Source organism: Ambystoma mexicanum, chromosome 5q, assembly GCF_040938575.1.
Source record: "Ambystoma mexicanum isolate Mex_15411 chromosome 5q, UKY_AmexF1_1, whole genome shotgun sequence".
Taxonomy (NCBI): Eukaryota; Metazoa; Chordata; class Amphibia; order Caudata; family Ambystomatidae; genus Ambystoma; species Ambystoma mexicanum.
In genome coordinates, this window is record NC_090933.1 from 1,144,019,725 (window position 1) to 1,144,035,347 (window position 15,623).

At 43.9% G+C, this 15,623-nt stretch overlaps 1 protein-coding gene across 4 annotated transcripts in view; it reads right to left on the minus strand.

Moving 5' to 3' along the window:
• LOC138497931 (CMP-N-acetylneuraminate-beta-galactosamide-alpha-2,3-sialyltransferase 1-like) overlaps positions 1-15,623 on the minus strand; it is a 278,656-nt gene that overhangs the window by 171,835 nt on the left and 91,198 nt on the right. For 2 of the 4 annotated variants that reach the window (XM_069621665.1, XM_069621662.1), the window contains exon 2: positions 7,357-7,501. The exons of 1 other annotated variant lie outside the window; for it this stretch is intronic. The gene's annotated coding sequence lies outside the window, so the exon portion shown is untranslated. Of the gene's footprint in view, positions 1-7,356; positions 7,502-8,842; positions 9,157-15,623 lie in introns of those variants that run through there. One more of the 4 variants, XM_069621664.1, reaches the window with a different exon arrangement.

Consider the following 15,623-nt stretch of genomic DNA (forward strand, 5'->3'; position numbering starts at 1 on the left):
TCCGAACTGTGGACCCTGTCACAGAACTTTATGCAAAGTTGTTATTTTATGAGCTGTGTTGTAACGTAACACACATGAACCCTCCATAAGTAGCATTTTCTGTAAATTCGTGAATTGACGCAATTCACGAATCACGGATGATGTTTTGAGGAAATTGAGGGCCACTTTTTTTGGGGTGCGGGGTGGGCCACATTTTTGAGGGGAGGGGTGGGCCACTTTTTTGAGGCATGGGGTGGGCCACTTTTTTGTGGTGTCCGGGCCTATTTCTTGTCCAAGTCCGACCTTTGTACTCATCTGCTAACAGCGGCCAAGATAATAGCCCTCGCGAGACTTTGGAAGAATCCTGAAGGACCCTCCATACCACTATGGTGGTTTAAGTGCTGGAACATTGTTACAGTGGAAAAGGTTACAGCGCTCCGTCTGGGTAACATGGGCCCCCTTTATGGACCATGCAGAATGCTTTCCCGGACTCGCATATAGGCCCCAGCTTACCTGTTGGTTGGACTGACCTACGCAACTAGAAACTGCTGTCACGCAGGGACCACATCTCCCCTGGGAGGGAGAGACCCCCTCCCCCAACTTCCAAACAGTCAGAACGCCCATGCAAATAACGAGCTGTGTCGTACTATGACTTGCAAATGCTGATGTCTGTTGTTCACTATGTTTAAAAACCCAATAAAATATCTTTGTTGAAAAAAAAAAAGAATATCTGTGGTCTCTTGTGTTCTAATAACCTTTGCCTTTTGCCAACTTTTTAAGAGTGTTCTGAATGCCAACAGTATGATATTAATGTCATCAGCAGCCTTGTTACTGAAATCACCGGTGGGTGTAGGTTGTGTCTGTGGGCCATCCCAAAAAGGTCTTGTCTGATTTAGAAACTCAAAGTGTAAAGCATTGAAGTATATGTGTGTGTTACTATTCCATTGCTCCCTTCTGAAGAAGGCTTTATAACTGACTGATAAATAAATTAATAAATATTTATGCAAGAAACCTTGAGTGTAAGAGTTTATTTGAATACCTGTTACTGTGAATCTTTATGTAACTCCACTACAGCTCACATTTCCCCTCTTGAGATAAGCCTGGCTGCTCAACACGCTACCAAAACTGTGTAGTACAAGCTTATACCAAAGGTTGGGTTGCTTATACCTGAAGTCATAGTTGTTTGTAGTGTTCCCAGAGGGTTCTGCATTCAAACTTTGCCTAACACCCTGACGGGCAGCCATTGTAGGTGGTGATGCGGGAAGGCATAAAGGGGGGCTGAGATTCATGAAGCAGGGGCGCTGGGTCTTCTCTGCTTCCCATGCCTTTTAGGCGAACTAAGGTTAAAATAAAATGAAACATCACCCTGCTGTGACATCACTAAAATTGAATATGAATTCCATAATGCGCTTCAATGATGTCACAGCAGGATAATATGACATTTTGAAAAGTAATTAGCTGTTGATGGATTCCTACAGAAGCAGTGCACAACTTACTCAGTATTCAAAAACGTAAAGGATTACAGTCCAGACATAAACTAAATATTTGATTAAAAAAAAAAGTTCTGAAAATACAGTGAAAAGGTACATGCTTTAAGAGGGGCACAGAAATGTATCTAACCTTCGCATTACATCTTTTGCATGCCTCCTCAGACAATTCTGTGATGTTAATAAACAATGCATTGCTATTTCCAAGGTACTGTGATAGTGCACTCCATGGAACTGTCATTTAATTGGCAAAAGAGTGCATGACCCATTATGCCGAGTGGGCATGTGGGATTAAAAGTAGGTTTCAGTCAAGATGGTCAAAGCGGGCGACTAGGAAGATACTTGGGGAATTGCTTTCATCTGTGGTAGAGAGAAACGTCTGCACCACCCACGAATGCTAAAGAATTAACTTTGATTTATAAAAGAAATGAATAGAGTCAGTCTTAGGAAAGAGTTCCATGTATGGGTAATTTTCCCTCCAGTTGTGTACCCTCCAACTTTTTGGTGTTGTCTGACCACCCTAGCCTGAGTTTTGCCAGTGGAGCCCAGCCTTCTATTGTACTCTGCTGGGCTTTTGCTCATTTTGTTATGGGGAAACTGACATGCCCTTAAGACAGTCAGTACTCGGAGACTTGGTTTCCACTAGTCTTTCACTTTGTGCAGGATTAAAATGTTACTAAGAAATAGCAACAAAGTACCTTACAGTACAGTACGCTGGGGTCCTCTTTTCATTTTTAAGGCCCTAAACACCCTGAAAGGATATTTCGGTGAATGGACAAGTGTGCCTTGGACAGAGCTGGTGGCAGCTGTTACTTTTCATGTGTTTTCAACAATTTTAAGGGTCCATATCGCTTTTACCATGTTTGGCACAGGACAGTGGCCAGTGCCTAAAATGTCTATGCCACGAGGTCCTGTGTTCTGTCCTTTGGCCATCTTGACCCTTTGCCTTCCCCAGGTCGAGCAGACCCGGGAAATTCCTTAATTGTTCAAGCGGACTCCTGCGCAAATCGAAGCCTTGTGTGTGTGCCTCCAGGATGTGGGCTGGAGCTCTCTAGTTCCAATACACATCCTGGGTGCCAGTATGTATGGGGTGCTAGGATGACTGGGACCACCATGGTCTGTGATTGGCCCACGTCTGGGATGCCTGTGTGTGAACAGATCTCCTACTGGTTTCTATCTGTTTTGGCACAAAAGGGGATTTTGAATAAGAGAAGGCATCTTACACCCATTCCAGTTTCATCTTCTGACTTCACACTGAACTGGAAGGTTTGGCCCCCTGAGCCCACTTTTGTCCCATCAGACCCCTGTTTCTGATCGAACCTAGAAGGCCTGCAAGGCCACTTCGACCCATTGGAATAGTGGGACCAACTATCCTCGCCAATCCAACTTAATCTGAAAACGAGCCTCTACGGAAGTGTTGCTTGACCGGCAAGTGAACTGACCAGTTTGTACAGGACCTTTGCCCTGGAACCGCCGCCGTCTCGATTTTTTACTTGATTCTTTGGAGACTGTAAACTCTGGGTATATGGCACTCTCCTGCTGAGTTTCATAGCATTCCTAGGTCTGGAATTAGGAGAGTACACCTGAACCCAAGCATACGCAGTCACTGTGTCGCCCAGCTGTGGTGACGAACTTCGTGGGTGCCTTGCTGCTGTGCCTCCCCCTGTGCCCTCAGACTTGCTGCAGCAGAATTGGCCTGATCCCTTCATCAGGAGCGGAGAAATCGCCACTGTCCCATCACAGAATCATCCCTGGAACGCAGACCCTGAAAGCCGCAGAGCCATATCACTGCAGAATTTGAACCTGCAATCAAAGTGGACTCGACAGCCGAAGTTTGGTCCATAGAGCGCCGGAGCTCGGTGAGTACTTGCAACCCTTACCGGTGTCCCCTGGTGCATCCATACATTTTTACACATGTGTCCCCTGATGGCCACTCTTATTTATCAAGGTAACCTTTGCTACCGAGCTATACCCAATTCTTGGATCCTGTACTGCCCTCTTGGAGAGACCCTCCTCAAATAGAGGGAACTTATTCTTAACTGCCTCACCCACCTTTCTGAGTCGCTACAGCCCCAGAAATAGACCCTGTTTTGACTTAACAGCGCGATCGCGTGTGCCAGAACCTTACGTACTTTTGAGTTCAAGGCTCCACTCATCTTAGGGACTGGACTGCCTCTCAAGTTTGGGTTTGAATTGTGAAGGACTGCCACAGAGATATTCACACTGTATAATCTCTTTCTTTACAGGTTGTGGAACTGTACTATGTAATATCCCTGTTGGCCATTGGTTGATGTATATATGTTTGCTAGATTATTGTTGTGTTGGTTTTGTTATTACTGCTGAATAATTACTTTGTGTTTTACTTTAAAGGCCTTTAATAAATGTATCTATATGTTTAATATACACCTGACAAGAGTAATTTGTGGTATCATTTGCTGTGGATGCTCATTTAGGGATTTCGATCACCCTCACCTCTCCTGAGACCTAGTCTTGACCGTTTCCAGTGCTATCGTGATTGGTCTGGTTTGTCCCGAAGGTTACCCTGTTTCAAGAAACTAGGCTAGCCTCCTGAACCTCTGCCCACCAGGTCAGAGTTCAGATATCCATCTTAACAGTAAGTCAACAAGAAAAAATGTTTAATAGTGTTCAACGATTGCTAACCTGAGTATTATGGTTGGTCCACATGTCCTCTAGCTCTGCATAACATGACATGTTTGTTTTTTTTCTCTTTTTTTATTGATTTGGTTGAGTTAATGTTCAATGTAATTATTGCCCCATAATGACTTCAGTTACTTACCTCTAGCATATACCAGGAGTGCTTCCTCCCAAGACACAACCCAGTATGGGCAGCTCAGGAGCGTCACCAACACTGGATCCAGTTGCTGATTTAGGGATCTTTGGGTATACACACATGTGCTATAGAGAATACTCTAGTATCATGAGTCTGCAACCTTTGGCTTCCCAGATGTTGTGGATTACAACTCCCATTGGCCCTAGACATTCTAATCAATGCTGAGAGATCTTGGGAGTTGTAGTCCAAAACATCTGGAGAGCCACAGGTTACAGACCTAGTTGATTCTGAATACATCACATACAAAATGATTGGTGCCTAATATATGGTAGCCGGCAATAATTGAATGAAGCCTGTAAATGATGCTCTTATTACAGGCTACTTGTGACGTCAATGATGGCCTGTAGTACCAAAATCACATCACTACTTGACTGTAATAATGAACTACACTTCTCTAGTGATGTTACTATGTGTGCTGCTTAAGCCAGCGCAGAGCAGAAGTCCAGCTGTCACTGGAGAACTTAAATAAAGCCACGTGACTATCCTTTCAAACTGAGACTTAGCAGACATTAATTGACAAGGAACTGCTTACGGAAGTATGCTTATTTTGTGCGCTTCTGAAGTTCAACACATGGCACAAAAAATCTATCTGTGCACGTTATTACTTATTATAAAACCCAAAATGTTTGTAGATGCAGTTTATTAAACTGCTTAACTTGTTTTTCTTCAAGACTGCATATTATTTTTTAACCCAAACCGCTTCCACACCGATTATATGTATTATCAAAGGGAACATCTCTTACGTTACATTAAGTAAGAGGCCTAGTATCAAAGGACAGTAGTGTAGGGCCATGTACGACGTTAAGGAATAAAATACCCCCTTACCATATGTAAACACGTATATTGCAAGTCCCCTGTAAGTTTGCTTGCAGTACATTAATTGACCAGGTATTAAAGGGGGTAACCGTGTAGGGTCATGTATTATAAGGAATACAATACTCCCCAATGTATGTAAAAAAACGTGTCCTTCTTAAGAAAGTCGTACTTCGGCCTAATCTCTCTATTTGGTCACAGAATGGCTTGGTGACTTGCAATATCCTAATAATGTATGCTGGGGCTACTTTACCCCATAAAAAACGTATGGCAGGGGGTGCTTTAGCCCATATATAATGCTGCCTGTTGGTTTAAATTATTATCTTTACTTAGCTAGTGAATTTCTCCTGTTCTCTCTTGGCATACACAGTTAAATAATCCAAAACCCACATGGCACAAATGGATCCAGTGAAATAAATAAACTGCAATTCATTTCCATCTGGGACGTTAGCGACCCAACCCAATATCGTCAATAAAGATGGTCGGTTTCTGCTTGGGCAAAAGGAAAGCTCTAGCTTGTTATTCAGTTAGCTGTATATTCTGCGCACCACAAAATAAAGTGCGCACCACAAAATAAAGTCAACAGCTGCAATAAGAAACAGGTATGGGAAAAAGGCAACCAAGGCACCTGAAGTGAACACATGTTCAAATGACTGTCCCCAAGCACCGCTCTCTGAAGGTGAAGGCAGGCCACCAACTCCCACGAGTCTCATGTTGACAATCTGCAGGCCCGTCAGTGAAGCAGAAATAAATACGCAGTCGTTGGCGGCAGACGGACCCGCTGCATCCTGGGCCTTTGTACATGAAACCCGCCGTTATAATCACGGGTCTGTCACGAACTGGCATTCACCCCAGGCTGACCTTGACGTCTAGCAGCTAGCCAAAGGATTTATATCCGGAAGAGCTGACCAGCACACCAGAGAGCATCAAAAGAACGCAGGCAGGCAGGCAGGCGCACCTTTCAATAGCAGCTACTCATTTTATGCTGCTTTCACAATGTTAGTTTACCTCACAAAATGAATGTGAAGTCGTGGATGGAGTGGTTCGTGTGCCCCGGTAGCGTTTACAGATCGGCAGGTATACCTTGGGCCTCATTAGGACCCAGGCGGTAAGGGGTTTACGGCGGCGTAAACAGCGCCGACCCTTACCGCCTGATTCCGAGGTCCCTTAGCGCCATGGAGGATTTAACACCTGCTTTGAGCAGGTGTTAAAATCCATGGCGCTAAGGGACCTTGTTGTTAATTACGCCACCGTAATTTACGGTGGCGTAATTAACGCCTTCCCCACTCCCATTATGCCCTACGGGGCAAAAATGGGAATGGGGAAGGGTAAATGGGGATTGAGGACTTACCGCCCCGCCAACCTCGGAATGGGGCGGTAAGTCCGCCAACCACCATGGCATAAACATAGTTTACGCCATGGTGGTAAAGGTACGACCCAGGCGGTAACTTACCGCCTGGGTCGTAATGAGGCCCCTTGTGTTGTATATTGGGCCCCGTTGATTATAATTACAGGGCGGGGAAGCGCCCACGTCTCTGCCGCTTTGACTGCGAGCCCCCAGCGTCCTATTTAGAGGTGCCGTCTGTAAGTACAGAAGGAGTTCACCTCAGGTAAACCCGTCGCCCGGTAAACAGACTTCACAAATAATGCCTACCTCTTACGCGATAAACAGAAATGTTTCCATACCTGCTCCCCTGATGTAGATGGGTTTTCTTGCGGCTCAAGGGGCTTCAGCTTGCCCTCAAGGGAAGGAAAGACCAACAGGTCAAAAGTTGAAAGAAAACCTAAGTTGGTTTAAACTAGAGATGTTTGGTTGGTAATAGCAGGGGGCAGGAGGGGGCACCAGTTGTAGTATAGGGGCTTAAATACACGGTCAATAAAAATACACATATCCGTGCATTTTACTTTTGGTTTCGAAACTTGACAAAATGGAAGGACACAAGCAGTGACTAGTTAGAATAAGACCAAATAGTCTCACGCTGATTGCCAATGGAGAAAAATGGTTAATCCAACTCACTAAGGTTTAGCTTCTATTAAAGACAGGAGGCAAGTATTATGCATAACAATCTTTACTTCTGAACCACAGTAGCAAAGAAAAACACGTTTACAACAAAAAAGTTTAAATAACAGAACTAAATAAATTCACAGTCAATGAAAGGGGGGACTCCCCAATACAACATGGAGGACAGGTCATGCCCTGCAGGTGACCAAAGGGCAGGGACCCACCTCTATATATGCCGTTAACTTTAATCTCAACTCCTCTTTCTGCAGCTGACTTGAACCAGACGTCCACTGCAACGATCCAACTGCGAAGCGAGGAGAAAAGGATCCAGTAAAACTGGAGGGATCTCAACCTCTCTGCACCCGGAAGCTGAAACAATATGAAACAGAACAGGGTGGGTGGGTATAATAAAAAACAGAAAATAGGGTGGGTGGGTGTGATAATACTTGCCTCCTGTCTTTAATAGAATCTAACCCCCCTCTCACGCTAGTGAGGAGGATTAACCATTCTATGCCCTTGCATCACATTAACCTCAACATGACTAATGCGCAGCTGCTTTGATAAATGTTTTCCCTGAGAAAATCCCCGGGAGAATGTTTTAACTGCATAGCCCCTTAACTGAAAGAACCAAAGGAGAAATTAAATCCCTCTTTCCACATCACTTACTTAATGTATCTGGTCAAAGGGGGCAAGGGACCCCGCAACAGTATTCCCCTAGGAAAAGCAGCTGCAAGGTATTAGGAACTTCTGTATTTCAACTGAAAATGGTCTTGCACCAATTGACTGACCTATATTTCTAATGGACTTTGAGTTACTAAAACAGACAGGTACAATTGAAAGATGGGCAGTCGTTACTTTACATTTTATTTCTTACAATTGATCCCATAGAAAAATGGAAAACACACAGTGATTTCTCTTTTCTCCCAGCAACCCCTACCCTCCAGGCATCAAGCAGATATAACCCCTTTGGTGTGAAGGCAAGGTACAAGGGGTGCGAGTGCAATGGGAAAATCATTTTGGCTTTTTATTTGAAAGGAAAGGTTTGGGAATAATCGCTCTGGGACAAATCGGTGTTCAACACACAAAAAAGTGAAATGCAAGGCTTTGGGGATTCTGGTTAGAGAATAAATGGGAATAAATGGGAAATTTCATTTTGCAGCACTCAGACAAGGGAAATGCAATGCTTTTGGATTATTATTTGACATGAATGGGAACATTTGTTTTACACACTCCACATTCACTTGGAAGGCAGAGTTTTAGGGTTACTTCATTTTGGAATTAAGGGCACCCCTTGGTATACAGAAGTCAGGTTTTTCAGAAAAAATAGTCACCCAAGTACTGATTGTCTATACCGGCTCTAACACACTGGGCATGAACTTTGTTTGTTTCAAACTCTAACAACACTCATACCGTGATTTTTCTATAAGGGAATTAATTGATTTAACTTTCATTAAATGTGCTAAGGGTCTACACAGTTGCACCCCCCTCCCCCACACACACACAATTTAATGCAAAGGATTAAGGCAGGCAGTTCCAAACACAATTCAATTTAAATGGATAGAGTGGTGTTCTATGGGGGAATTCATTTGAGTTATATTTAATAAATTTGCGAAGGGTCGACCCACCTTCACCCCACCTACCCACTATGCGAGAAGGGGATTATGGCTGGCTGATTCCCCCCACAATTTAGTTAGCATTTTGATTACTTACATGGGACACCTTGGTTATGGGGCATCTAGGGAAACAGTAGGGAAACGTTGAGGACAGCACCGATCTGGTCAAAGGCTTCGGTCAAGGATAGTCCCCAGCACCCAGTCCTCCTCTGGCTCCCAGAAAGGCAGAAGGCCATCCCAGGTTAACAGCTTTTATCCTGGCAAGGTTTACCCTGATGGCCGTGGTAGCTCTCTTTTCCTCTCTGCTGGTTGTTTCTCGCAAGATTCCAGAAGTAGACTACATCCAGGAATAGAGTGGAAAAAGAAAAAAGGCCCTCTTATACTGAAAACTGCTCTCTTATAGGGCTGATGACATCCACATACTATAATAATTCCCACGATACGGTATGGTTAGCTCTCTCCCTCCCCCTCTCAATGGGAATGGGGAAGGCACTAATAATGGTACCGCAAATTGCGGTACCGTTATTAGCTCCAGAGTCCCTTTGCGGGTCTCGTCCTTAACGCCTGGAAAAACCAGGCGTTAAGGGAGGACCCACAAAGGGAACTCGTAGTAGGGCGGTAAGGGATTACCAGCACCAGTGCCCTTACCGGTGCCGGTAATCCCTTACCGCCCGCCTCGTAATGAGGCCCTATCAATTTTCCAGTTCCTCTGAATTATGAGAATGCCTGAATCATAATTTTGTTAATAGCACAAATTGTATACATCACACAGAATTAATATTTACATGTTACCGGCAGGCTTCCTATCCCCTTTAATATGAGTCCAGGATGAGCTCAGTGGAACATACAATGTTCTTTTTATTAAGGGAAATGTATTCCTATGTTTACCAGCCAACGGTTCATATGTGCCCCTCAGTTTCACAATAGACCTCACCTTTTCTTAAGTTGCATTTCTCCATTGTCACATGACCAGGACATGTGCCTGGCTCATATTATTCTACCCTCCCATCCTTGGCTTCAAAAGACTCTGTTCGAGACTAATGGACAGTTAATGGGGAGGTTTGACCTTAAGGTCATTTCTGCTGGCCATGTTATTTCCAACTACTGCAATTCTGATCTCACTCCCAACATTTCTTTGTATTTTTAACTGAAACCCCGGGCCTGTCCTGCTAATGTAAAGGTTGTTGGGTCATAGTTTCAGCTTGGAGAGAAAAACAAATTACATCCACCATTCTGAAAGTCTAGCATTTTACATTAACAAAATGTGTTTACATGTAATGTTCAGTACTGCACCTGGGCATGTTATTCACAATACAATCTTTCTGTTATAGTATATTAGAACAGAGTTAAATTCATTTTTAGTCTTATTCACACATACACACCAGTTAACATTGGAACCCAGTGTTCACTTCTAGAAAACCGAATAGGCCTTTCTCTTTAAATGCTGTCATTTGATATGATGAAAATAAGTATTTTTATTAGTAACAAATGCAAAATGCTTGGATTTCTGGATCACCGCCTTGTCCTGCATTGAAGTCAATGGCACATGCTGCTATCTGTCACTTTAAGTTGAAATTTTAACTTTTCTTATTGTATGAAAATAGCATTTCCAGCCGCATGTGTCTTATTTTTCCATGCACCGGGCACATTCAGTAATTTTAAGCTCTCAGCCATATTTTCCTTCACTTGAGCGCCAGTTGAAATAGGCCCATTTTTGTTCCTTCACTAGTCCTTATGTTGGAAAACAATGTTTTAGATTGACCTGCATTTTCCAATGTGAATCAACATCAGCCAGCTTCACTGTCACAATAGGGGCCTAGCATTGCCTCTCTATCTCTGTCACTCTGGGATGCAGTTTACCCCCAAATGCCTTGATGGTGTAAGCGATATTCAATCAACACTACAGCTAAGTCAATGCCTAGTCTGGGATGCTGAGGAAAACCCTTATTATGTATTTTTATATCCAGTTCAGCACTCTGGATGACAACCCTTGTATAACACCCCCCTCTTAGAATCCCCCTGACCCCACTGAGCCAAGAAGTAGGTTTGTTTTGCAAATTAAAAGGTTTATTTGAAAATTTAAACAATATGTATATATATCACACTTCTATAAATAAATTGATAATGGATGTTACACTTGTGAATATGAGAAGTAGTCAGCAAGAGTAACTTATGAATAGGAACAGAAGAATAAGGTGGGAAAGAATGCTTTATATGGTTCAAGGAAACGCAAGGTGGAATAAAATGCAGTACAGAAATAACTTGTTATGATTTTAGCAAAAGGTAATATGATCACTTTTTCTTTTGACAATTCACTCCCCCCCCTATGCATAACAAGAAATGGAAGGAGAGCACACAGTCTTCAAGAATCCCAACAAAACACACTTTATAATGCAATACACAGTTCCAGTTCTCCCAGCAAGCTTAGGGAAAACAGGATTGAGTTTTAAACACAGGCGAATTACTTTAATGTGGTTTGCAAGGAAGTGAAAAGGTGCTAAAATTGCTTTTAATTCCCTCTAGAGGTTCAGGGTAGGTGATGGCTACTTTATATTAGTTCAGGCTCACTTCAACAATACTCTATGAATGATTAGCAGATTGCAAACGAATTTTAGCAAAGAGAAGCAAAAAGCTGCTGATTTCTACAGATGAAGAAATCGGGCCAAATCGCAAATCGCGGTAAATTTTGCGAGTGCGTGTCTTGCGATTACGGAATAAGTATAGGGCGTTGGAAGCCTGGATTCTAAGCTTTCAGATGAAAGTTAAATTTCGTTCCTAGCCCAAACGGTTCCAGAGATACGGACAATTTAATAAAGGTAGTTTTTCGGATTTAAAGTAAAACTCAAAATGACAGGTGACAGCTTGCAGCTGCAGAATTGACAGGTGACAGTTGTGCAGCTTTAAAAATGACAGGATTATTAGGAGGCAGTTCTACTTAGGTTAAAATAGTTTGGATTAGATTATTTTAACTAAGAGATTGGTTCTGCGCAGTTCTGCTAGGTACTCACAATATAAATTTGCACTAGGCCTCGTCACGGTCTGGTCAGTTTGTACGGGACTTCCGGCGGGTGGTTCTGAAGTCCCGGCTATCTGGGTCAGCTCTGCTCTCTGGGTCTGTCAAGCACCGGATCTGCTCACAATGGTCTGGTTTGTGGTTCTCTCGGGTTCCGGATACAGCACTGCTTTATGGATACTGCTACAGGTTCTTGCAAAAATTCTTGGCAAAAATTCAAACGGCTCGCCCGGCTGTTGAATAGTTTGGTTGGTTTGAAGCCTTCTGAAGAGGATTCAGCTGGTGGATTCAGGCCTCTCTGCTACAAATTCTGGAGTTCATTTCTGGCACAGGTTCTGGAGATTGATGGATTTGAAGTCTGGATCTCTGGATGTGAAGTCGTCGGTCAGCATGCTCCGGAGCAAATGGAATTGAATGTCTCTACCTGTCCTAGCAGTCTATTTTTATGTGTTTTGAAAATGGGTGTGTGCCTGGGCCTAGCTAAGCCTGCCCCTCTCTACTTGTCATTGGCCCAATTCTCCCCTCTCCCATGATTGGGGGAAGGAAATGGATTGTCATCATGATGAGGTCTGTTTATGGGTCAGAGGATCTTCCCCTGGTCAATTTGCCCACAAATCTATTTCTGATCCAAATACATATTTCCCAGGTACACAGTTGTTGACATCACATACGCACATTATATATTACTAAAGATAGTCCCTGTCCCGACTCTGCCGTTTCTAGGAGCTTGCATTCAAAAATGGCAACTTATTTTCGATTTTAGTGGGTTTTGCAACATGTGTTTTTCATCAAGAATTATACAAAGGTACATTTCCCTTCCACATATATCCCAGTAACTTTCCATGTTTCTAGCTTAAACACATTGTCTACAATAATCATAGTTAGCAGGGTTTTGCCCCAGGACATGGTACAAATTGGAGTTTGGACTCAAATCGTGAGGGCATTTTTCAAATTAAGACTCTCAAAATTGTACATTCCTGTCATTTGGTTACAATAAATTATCACTGTTTCTATAAAATATATATTTGTTGCAATTCAACCCCCCAAGTGTTTGGGTCCGCCTCCAGAAGTCTGGGTGGGTCAGTGATTACATGTCTCTCCTTGCTGGCAGAGGGCTGTTGACAGGAAACACTCAAAATTAACATACCCCATTCAACAGAAAGAGCCTTTTGTGTGGGCTCCAGCAGGCTGCCTGGAAGTCTCTCCTCAATCAATCAACAGGGTCATGTGATCCCCTGCCTCCTGGGGTGGGAATCTCTGAGGTGTTAAGGTTTCCCAGCCTCTTGGCCTCTGGGAGCAGCAGGTGGCTAAGATTTCCAATTAACTAACAAGCTTTGAAGTCCCTGCCCCTCTTGCAACTCCTAAATACAGTTTCCCTGTCAGAGTTTAGACCGCTAGTGCCACCTTGGGGAATTTGTTGGTACTGCATCCATTTTTGAGTTGTCTTGAATTGCTGCATTTCAATAAAGGGGCCTTTTGCTTGATAGTATAGGACCCTTGCTTAACATTGTTTTGATGGCTTCCTTACAGTAGAGTGGTGATGTGGAACCCCCCACAAGAAGGTTGTATCTTTGGAGTGGTCTCGTGCCAACTGCGCAGTTCTCCTATTCTGGCGGGAATGTGGGCGGCGATAGCTCATCCCCACATCCACCCAGTCTATTGATTTAGTTTGTTCTGGGATAGAATAATGGGCGGCGATAGCTCATCCCCACATCTACCCAGTTTATTGATTCAACATGGGTCAAAACCCTTGACAAATCCCCCCGCCCGACTGCACTTTGATTCAAGTCGAGGGGAAGTCGGGTGCAAAGGAGATTTTGAGCCCTTGCGCTGGTATGTCCGCATTATCTTCCTCCAATTCTGTAGATGGCACAGTTCAGCATCTTTTCCTCCACCCAGTTGGATCGATCGGTTCTCCTCGCCAGTCCTGATGGAAATATTGGGCGGTACCCCGGGCCGCTCGGGTCTCTGCTCCCTGTCCCCGGATCGCCCTCCTTGGCCAGTCTCCAGGTTTTCTTTCTCCTAGGACGACAAAGGAAAGCGGCAATACTTATTCGTAGACTTTTCTTCCCCACCATTGATATAGTGGGGTGGCATATACATTTTATAGTCAAAACATTTGCATTCTTATTTTAACAAAAAAACAAGATACACGTATAAGACATTTTTTCTTTTTCCAAATCATAATATTTTAGAGACTATATGTGGGATATTTTAGGGTTGGAATTGAATTACTCTGGAGCGTCCCCTATGGTATTGCAGAGGACTCCTCCAGTTGTTGCAAGTGTGCCTGGGATGGCAACACTTTAGCTGATTTATATGTACCCACTTGTCTTCCCCTTCCGCCAAACCCCCTTTGGGGATGTGGATCTTGTAGGCAACAGGGGAGATCTTGTCTATAATTTCAAAGGGTCCCTTCCATGTAGGCAAAAATGTTCGCTGTTTGGCCTGGTTCCTTTGGAAATTGTATAGATAGACCCGATCACCCACCTTATATTCCTTTCGGGTAGTTTTCAAATCATAGTGGGTCTTCATGCTCTTGGCTGATCTTTCTAGATTCCGCTGAGCATAGGCAAAAGCATGTTGAAGGTGTTTCCTTAAATTCTCCACATACTCATGAGTTGTGGAGGCATTTATCAACGTTTGCTCTTGGGTTCTGTAGAGCAAATGCTGGGGAAGCACCATCTTGCGTCCGGTCATCAACTCAAATGGTGACATTTTAGTTGCAGATGAGGGATAGATCTGATGGCCTTTAGGACCAGAGGTAATCGGATATCCCAACGTGGCCCAGAATCTGCCACAAACTTTTTTAATATGCTCACAATGGTTCATTTGTATCTCTCCACTGCTCCAGAAGAAGCTTGCCTGTAAGCAATATGTAACTTCCTTTTGACCCCCAGTATCTCCCACATCTTTGTCATTACTTCACTGGTGAAGTGGCTACCCCTGTCTGCCTCAATCCTTTGAGGTAGACCAAAACGGGAAAAGATGTGGTTAATCATCAGGGCAGCTGCTGTTTCTGCCTTGCAATTTGGGGCTGGGAGACATTCCACCCACTTGGTAAACAAGCATGTAACGGTCAACATGTACTTGTTTCCTCTAGACGAGCGGATTACAGGGCCTACAAAGTCGATTTGCAAATCTGACCATGGCAGTGTCATCCCCCTCTTTTGGAGAGGCGCACGGTGTGTGAGGAATGATGGCTGAAATTGTGCACACACAAGACACCCCTTCAAGTATTGGTCGAGGTCCTGCCCCATGTGTGGCCAGTATGCAACCTTTCTTAAGATTTCCAGTGTTGTGTGAAACCCCCTATGACCGGCGGTGGCCGCATCATGGGCGCGACTTAACATCAGGCTTCGGAATGAGGTACGAACCACCCACTGATCGTGGCCAGCTTTGGATTTCCTTACCAGCAAACCGTCTTGGATTCGGAACATTTTTGGACATTTCATCAACACTCTTAGGTCCTCTTTCCCAATGTAATCGGTATCCGTCAGGGGAAAGTTCTCAGGGTCCTCAAGGTGCTGGTAAAACTTACCAATAATTGGATCCCCCTTCTGAGCTGTAATTAAATCAGCATCCGGGGTCTCCTTACTCCATTGGGCAGTTGAAAGATCATTGTGAGCATTTGTCTGGGACCTAGTGATAGCAGTGACCTGGATTTCACGCAACAGGGACTCTATTTCGATTAGATCCCCTTGGATGGCCCCAGTTTTGGCCAGCTGATCAGCTAAGTCATTTCCAGTTTTGTCTGGTCCCTTTATTTTGGAATGACCCTTGATCTTCTTCCAGTAGATGGTCATCCCATTCGAGGTGACCAGATCATCAATGTTTTGGATTAACTTCCCATGTTTCAGGGGTT